At 45.7% G+C, this 8551-nt stretch overlaps 1 protein-coding gene across 1 annotated transcript in view; it reads left to right on the top strand.

The window, feature by feature from the left end:
* Positions 1 to 4757: 4757 nt before the first annotated feature.
* The window catches only part of Lrrn1 (leucine rich repeat neuronal 1), a 37739-nt gene continuing 33945 nt past the window's right edge, over positions 4758 to 8551 (top strand). Inside the window, exon 1 of the mRNA XM_046425491.2 lies at positions 4758 to 5195. The gene's annotated coding sequence lies outside the window, so the exon portion shown is untranslated. The remainder of the gene's footprint in view (positions 5196 to 8551) is intronic.

Raw genomic sequence — 8551 nt, 5'->3', positions numbered from 1 at the left:
ACAGAAATGATGCAAGGCATTTCTTAGCCTGACCCATAGAGTTTTACCTTGTGATCCTGTATTCCCTCTCTCTGCAAGGCAGGTACGTCTCTTTAATCCTAACAAAACCCATGATATAAGTTCTATTTATTGCAAATATAGAGAACTTAAGTATCTTCCTCAAAAACCACACAGTTGTTTTGGGTGGGATTACAAACCCAGGTAGCCCAAATCAAGAGTCCTGGCGCTTACCCATTGGCCGCTCTCAATAAAGGAAACAGTTTTAGGTGTAGTGCCTGGTACAGAGTTAGTCCTTGATTTATGTTAGCTACTATTTTACAGACAAAAGAAAAATCACAAGAATGTAAATAGTTGAAAGCAAACTTGATTCTAAAATCCTCTTATCGACTAAAATCTTTAGAATATTAAAACAACCTTGTATTTTTAAGTCTGTGGGCCGAAGAAAAAAATAATGAATATCAGGAAAGCTAAATACATTGATTTGATGATCCAAAATATAGTTAATATCTATAGTTTAATAACCAAAATGGCATTTCTAATGAGTATGTTTGTTATATGTAATAGCAAATAACTGCCAAACTCCTTATTTCTCACCAACAAAAGATGAGTGGAATTATATGGCCATTAAGCATGATAGCTCCAAAGACTTTCTAGTGATATGAAAAAAAATGTTCATGATGTAATGTGATTCAATTACATGTCATTTGTTTATTAATTGGGTGAATTCACTAATTCAGAAAATGTCTACTGAGTACTGATTCCATGCTGGGTACTGACTGGGCTAGGAGCTGGCCACATAGTCCTTGCCACCAAAGAGTTGATGGTCTAGCTCTTCAGGGCAGGCATTCTCAACAGACAGGGAGAGAATTCCTTTCCTAGGGCTTAGTTTCCTTATCTATACAACAAGGGGTTGGAGTAGAGTATTGTTAAGGTCTTGTAGCAATTAAGTTCTACAAGAGGAAAAAGGCATAAGACTTTATTTGGCATATTATCATAGTACCATAAACCTATTAACTTAATTTCATGTAGAGTAGCTAATCAGCCAGGCGCAGTGGCACACACTTATAATCCCAGTGGCTTGGGAGGCCAAGACAGGAGGATCGTGAGTTCAAAGCCAGCCTCAGCAAAAAAGCGAGGCACTAAGCAACTCAGTGAGACTCTGTCTCTAAATAAAATACAAAATAGGGATGGAGAGGTGGCTCAGTAGTCGAGTGCCCTGAGTTCAATCCCTGGTACCAGAAATAAAGTAACCAACCATCTCTACATTCCTGAGACTGAGTTATTTCCTGAGATGTGGGGACACTTTGGATTAAAACCCAGGGTCCTAGGAAAACTCAGATGGATGGTCACCTCAGTTCCATGTCAAGTTATTAGGCTTAAGATGTAATATTATTTTTAATTATAGAAACCTTAATTAATGCCTTTTTTGTGTTGGAAGGATCTCATATGCAGTATAAAGCTAGAAGAACAGGGACTATGTGTAAGTAGTAAACCCACTCAATTGTCAAAAATGTTTAGAGAAACAACACATTTGGCATGAAGGTTAATAACTCACAACATACCACTCACATAATTACAAGTTGCATACTTATCAACTTCTTAAGAGCTTGGAGGTGGTTGTTTTAAAACTAGAATATTAGTTCAGAGACTGGAAGGAACACCGACTACCAGCACTCTTAATATTTCAGTGAGAGAGAGAGACATATTTTTAACTTCTGAAAATTGTGGTTTTAAATGGCATATTATAATTTGGTTCTCAAAATACAGTGTTCTTTTAAAGATTATTCAAATATGATCACCCTCTAAAGTTTCATCTTTCTTTTTTTCCCCTCATTTACCACAGAGGTCAGTACCAATTATAATGTTCCTTCAAGTCAATGCTTCAGATTCTCAAGGGGATTGTAGGGGAATGCACAGGGCTTTGGAGCATCCCAACACAGCCAACTCTTCAACAGTAACACCTTGCTCTCCTGGGAACTCCTGGGCCCTTCCCTCCAATTCCATTCTCCTTCAAAGACCCCAAGGTCTTCTACCATGCCTTAAAGAAATAAATTGTAAGACAACAACCTTTTTTTTTACTCATTAATAAATTCAGGACCCCAGGACTGAGTGAGCTCACTAGGAATAATTCAGACGGATTTGAGGACTCAAAGCAAGAAACAAGCAAATGTGGTTGTTATGTTGGTTCATGGGGTATCTCCTCTGTATTCACCCAGGTGGCAAAGGGCTATAAAGTAGCAGTTCATAAAACACTCCCCAAATCCCTTCCCAAATTTGAAAATGGCAGTTTCTAAAATTCAAACCAGTTAACTATGAAGACAGTTCATCAAATCTCCAATAACTAGATCAAATTTCAGACTCTTACCTTGCTAGGCCTCATCCCTCTGTGTTGGGATGCTCCAAACCCCTGTGCATTCCCCCATAGTCCCCTTGAGAATCTGTCCTCTTCTCTTACAGCTATCTTTTCCAGTACGGAGACATCCCCCACACCAAACACACACACACACACACACACACACACATCTTCCTAATGCTCCTTCTACCAGGAGCCAAATAAATGCAGGATCAAGTAGAAATAAGCAGAGCTCCCTTTCACACTCTTGCTTGGGGGAAGAGGGGAATTAGCTTAAATAAATGATAAGCTGATTTAAAAAGGAATGAATTGAACAGCAGGGAGACTGAGGCCATTTCTGTCACGGGAGCTGAGAGTGCCTGTAAGATATTCAGTCACATGAGTCAGTTGTTAGAATCCCCATGCCACCTGCCTGACCTGATGTCTTGTTTTAATCTTCAAACCTGCCTGATAATGTCTAGTGTTTACATTTGTCAAGTGTTTACTGTATACCAAGCTCTTCCCTAAGCATTTTTCCTACCCTCACTTAACTAGCACAATCCTCTGGGATAGGTACTGTTATTAATCCCACTCTAGAGCCAAGAAAACTAAGGCTTAAAGAGGTAAAGTGACTTGCCCACAGGGACCCAGCTCATAAATTGCAGTGCTGGGATTTAAAGCAATGCTGGCCTGATTTCAAGGCTCACACACTGGTGTCTGCCTCCTACCATTCTCAAGAAATCTCTTCCAAAACTCAGAAGCGATTACCAATCTAGCCTCCTAGGACTAACTCCTCACCATCGTTTCTTAGCTTTGGCTGCCTTCTATCGCAAGACCTACTGTATAAAATTCCACATACAGAAACATCATCTCTTCTCTCTTGCAGTTCCAGGTAGACAAACTGGAAAACATGAAGGAGGCTCCCTAGTCTTTTTGAATGATCAGATTCAATTCAGTATTTCCACAATTGGTCCACTGTCTTTCAGGCAAATTCCAAACTATATCTGCACCAAGAATGGCAAGAAATAATAGGCGTGTAATGACACTTGGGTAAAGTTCTAGGCTCAACTGACTTTGAAAGTTCTTACATCTTATTATTTATAGGCAGCAATGGTTCTTTTTGTCTAGCTATCTCTCTCTCTTCTTCACCTATCTTCTAACCTGAATAGGATCATTATCTTTCCACAGAGCCTCCTAAGGGGCACCGTGTGGCCTGTTGTTATCTACGTGACATTTGCAGGATATCATGGAGCAGATGAACACAGAAGGGAATCAAATATGTATTAGATTTCTAGGCAAGACACCAAGAAATGCTACAGGAATCAAGAACCTAAGATTATTGTTATTGAATTTATCCTGCGGCTTCAAAGAATTCAAAAGTTGATTCTGTAATAACGTATTCTTCCAAATTCCCCAGAAGTTCTCTGCTCAGATATCATGAGGAAATGGAATCCCATTCTCTTGTCCAAAGTTATTCAGTACTGAAGGGCTAATGATGCTCTAGCTTAAAGTTGATTCCCCCAATACTGTGTATCAAGGGTTTCTCTTGAGCTGGGCTCTGCGCTGCCACTTTGAAGTTGAGACTCACGTGGATAGCTCTGTCTCCACAGACCTATTTGCATCCTTTCCTCCCACCCTTGATCTCAGACACCTCTCGCTGCATTTTTATTCCCCCGGTGAATTTGAACACAACTTTCATACATCACAAATCAGAAAGCTGCAATTTCGAAGTTTCATATACGTTTGCTGAAAGCCTCCTTAAATGGGAAGTGGATTCACCATTCACATTAAGTGTCCAAATACTACTTTCCGCGACAAGGACAAGGACCAGGTCCACCACCGCAGGCACGCCCCACCCGGGCTTGTACACCCTGCCCACGGAATCACCCCACATTTTAAAACGAAGGGTCTGATTTTATATTGAAACTTGACTCTATCTCGGGCTGAAATTTGGTCTGCCTCTCAGCCCCTGAGCCCGAGTTCGACGTTGTGCAGAGAGGTAGTAGCCCCATGGTGCCCGGCTGGCCTTTTTACACGCTCATTTTCTCTACATTTTTTCCCCCTTTTTGCTAAGAAACGGCAGTGTGCTTCGTTCGCTTCCCTAACCCGGTCGCAGCCTGTCGTCCCCTAGACAAAATGCGGCAGCCCGTGGCTCCCTGCAGCCGCGGTGGCGGCGGCTGCACAGCGCGCAGCCCGGCCACCCGAGGCCGGTCGCGCTGCGCCTTTGTTGGGCCGGCTACAGATGGTGCCCCAGCACGGGGCTGAGCCGAGGGCGGGTGTGGGAGGCCGGGAAGGGGGTCGGGAAGGAGGGGAGGACTCGGCAGAGCAGCCAATCGGCGCACAGCCCATCAGCTGACCGCTTTTGCTTACACCAGGTGCACGCCGGCTGCGGGGAGCACAAAGCGCGGCGCACCGAGGGCGCCGGCAGCGAGCCGGTGAGCGAGGCGAGGCCCGTGCGCCCGCGGCTGCAGCGCCTGCCGGGCGGGGAGAGAGGCCGGCGGCGTCAGCCCGGGCGGCGGCATCCCTAGGCGCCTGGGGCGCCCTCCTCGGACCAGCCCGCTCGCCACCCTGCCCTCTGCACCCAGTTCTCTCGCGTTCCTTCCCAACCCCGCTCGCTCCTACCCCGGCCCCCCAAGAGCCGGATTTAGCCCAGCCCCGCGCAGCAGCTGTTGCTCCCGTAGCTGCCTCGCCTCGGGTCTCGGTGCTCTGCCGGGGGTCCCCCGAGGAGCCGGTGCGCGCTGCGGGCTGGGAGGGAGGCGCCGCTCAGCGGATCCGCCTCCTCTTTCTCCTCCTGCCGCTGCTGCTGTCGCCGTGGGTGCCCGGCCCGTGCGCACCCCAACACCCCCGCCGGCCGGGCCTTGGGGTAAGTGCACTACCCAACCGGGCCGCAGCGGGAGGTGTGGGAGGCAGCCGGGGGGAAGTCGGGGCAAACTTGTCAGCGTGGCGGACCCCAGAAGGTCTGGGGGACCCTGGGATAAGATCGCGGGCCTAAGGGGGATGAGGGGGCGCGGCTCGTGGAGATATGGAAAATGACGAAGTCGGGAAACGAGATTCTAGTTATTTTCCCCTCCTAAAACAAAACCGAACATCACCAACAGCGAAACCCGGGGTAGCGAGGCCAGACTGAAATGGGCAAAAGGCGGTGGCCGGAGCCCAACCGGTGGATTTCGGGGACCCGCCGGGGGGAGGGTGGTGCCCGGGAATGGGAAGGAGGAGGAATGGAATTGGGGTGTGAATTGGGGAAGGCAGCTGGGACCCGAGCGGAGCGCGGAAAGGGGGCCAAGAGAAGGGAAAGGAAGGTGGCTGATCATGGGTAAAGACAAGAGGAAAGAGGTCTTGCGATGTCCTTGTCGCTGTGAGAAAGGGGCAAGGGGCGTCATTCACAAAGCAGTTGGGGTATTGAAGTCAGCGTTAGGAAGAAGGTGCTCAACTACCCGGCAATCTAACGGGGGAAAACCCTCCCCCTGTACATTCTGAGTCCAGAAGGGGTGGCAGCCTCAGGAAGCTCGCCAGGGATGCTGAAATGTCAGGGAAGTCCTGGTCCCCTCCAGGATCGGAACCGGCGCGGGGTTCCCGGCTCGGTCAGGGTCAGAAGCGGGGAAAGTTTGCCAGCGAGTGTCCTTTGTGCTGCGTGCAGAGGGGTGTGGGCAGCCGCTGGACTCACGCCGCGCTTCCTAGGATCCCGCGGTGACCGCCTCCTGCGGAGGGAGTTCCTGCCTAGCAAGCTGGGGCTGGGTGGAAAAGTCCAGCAGCTTAAAGGGCGCCCCGCACCCAGGGCAGGTGGGAAAGTCTGTCCTGGGACGGCTGCGAGAGAGCAGGCGTGGATACTAGGACCCACAGACTTGGGGAGATCCTTGTTTGCCATATTCACCTCTGTAGCCCCAGCGCCAAGAACAGTGCGAGTGAGTGAGAGGAGGAAGAGAAATGGCTTTGAGACCCTGGAACCACACAGGCAAAGTGCAAAAAATCCGGAATATGGACTCTATATCCTATCCCATCATTAGTATTTTCATTCCTTGACCCGAATAATAAAACCGGAATTCAAATTAGGCAAGGGAGCAGGTACTGAGGACTTGAGTTTTTGCGTGTAGGCTTTCCTGCGGGACAATATGTTGTTGTTTTGTTTTGTTAATTTGCTTTGCCACCAGAGTCTGGATGATGATGATTATTACTCAGATATGATCATTAATCATTGTCAAAGCTAGGAGCAGAGGAGTGGAAAGTTCAGGAAGATTCATACTTTGATCCTTATAAATCTAGAGGGAAAAGTGGTGTTATTGGCTCCAGGGCCATGTGTGTCCCCAAGTCTCTGATTTGCATGCAAATGTGAGCAGATCCTGGCAGATGTCTGGCCTCATCCATTCACACGAAGGAATTTGAACAGACAAGGAGCCTTCAGTTAACAATAGACCTTAAGAAAATGGTATAAAGGGGCAGTGTGAATTTTTCTGTTTGGGAATTCCATGGCTTGTTGACACCTTTATGTTAGAGCCAAATTCTTTGAGTGGTATTATTTTGGAAAGCCCAAAGTCTGTTTGCTCTTTACCTGGCTGTATGTATTTGTCCAACATTCGAGCTGGATATTCTGAGCTAGTTAAGGAAATTGTTTCCATGAAGCAGAGAATAACTTGAATCCACTTTCGGTGGCTTTGAAGTGATTCTTGAATTGACTTTTCAACTTTTGGAGTTTCTTTTCCTTTTCTTTGAAAAATAGGACTTTGTGCTCATACTTGTTCCCCATCCTCAGAGATAAGTAGTTGAAGAGAAGATAGTTGTCCCAGACCAACCAACAGGAAGGTCTCACTACAGTGTCTGCTGTTCTGTCACAATTTGGGTCCTTAAGGCACTAAACTTGTACGAGTGCCGTTCCTAGTAACAGGAGTGGATTTGGGGTCACAGCAGAGAACAACAAATAGGGAGGCAATCATGCAATGAACCCCCAAAGCAAGGGCCTTCCTGCCTGATCTAACCTTAGCTGATCAACCAACCACACTGCACAGTTCACCTCCTGGCATTGTGTGACCCAGGAACAAAAGGCCCTGTGGGCCACACGTGAGGCCAGCAATTCTACCTCCTGACACACCAGCACCAGTGGCCTCTTCTTTTGTCAGTCTCAAACACTGTTGAAGGGAAAAAGACCCTATTCACTGAACAGCATTTGCCCCTGTTTTCTATATATTCACTGAAAGGGACATTAAAATACCACCAAAAAAAAAAAAAAAGATAACATTGTTTTGGAGGGCTCAGTGATTGGGAGGAGGGGTGGACAACAGATGTTGGTCTTCTATTTTGTATTTCCTGAAGTTATTTTTGCTGGTTCAGTGCCTTTAACACATAATGCAGGATGTGCCATGAGGGAAAAAGAAAATGAATTGAGTCTCATTTCAGTAAGAAAATGTTATAGCCAAGTTTGCATTTTCTGTCTTGGAGCTATATAGAAGTCAGAAAGTAACAAATCATTGTAATAAACTCTTATGTGACTCTTAAACCTGGGATTCTGTCTTCCTGATGGAGTTGAAGGATAACTATAAAATAAAAACAGCATTTCTAAACTAAGACTGCATACCTTTTTGTTGTAAAGTTATCATCTAGGTATTTTCTTGAAACAAAATACCAAAGCTTCATATTTGTGAATCTTTGTCTTTGGCTATTATCCTGTCTTTGTGAGATCTTTATTGTGGAAGTCGAATGAAAGGAAAGATTAGGGAGTTCATTCCTTGGTCAATAAAAGTAGTTAATTATTAGAAAGAATCACTCTGCTACATAAAGGAATCTCAGGCCAGATCCAACTGCAGCCTGTGCCTCTGAAGCATAATCACAGGTGGCTCTGGTTAGTGTTTGAAATTCTAAAATAAAGCAAGGGGAAACGCCACCATTCATCTGTCTCTGGTCAGACGCTGCTAACCCTGAATTCTTGACTTGAATGGCCAGAGAATCACCATATATTCTTTAGCAGAAATACACAAGGGAGTACATCAAATATTTTCTAAAAATCTGCCTCTACAGAGTTATATTGCTACTTTCCCCAAGCCAACTGACTATAAGAAATTATAAATAATCAGAACTGTAGGTTTTTAATACCACCTTAAATAAGCCATAAGCTACAAATAAAATATGGCAAATTATAGGATTTGAATGTCATTTTTACGAGATTTCTACAATGCTTTCTTTAAGTTCATTTTTAAGCTGCAAAATAATAGTTATCTGGGTGATTCATTT

The sequence above is a fragment of the Marmota monax genome, unplaced genomic scaffold, assembly GCF_021218885.2.
Source record: "Marmota monax isolate L192 unplaced genomic scaffold, Marmota_monax_Labrador192_F-V1.1 WCK01_AAM20220418_F8-fsc00028, whole genome shotgun sequence".
Taxonomy (NCBI): Eukaryota; Metazoa; Chordata; class Mammalia; order Rodentia; family Sciuridae; genus Marmota; species Marmota monax.
Note: the sequence above shows the minus strand (reverse complement) of the source record. Positions and strands in the feature narration are given on the sequence as shown.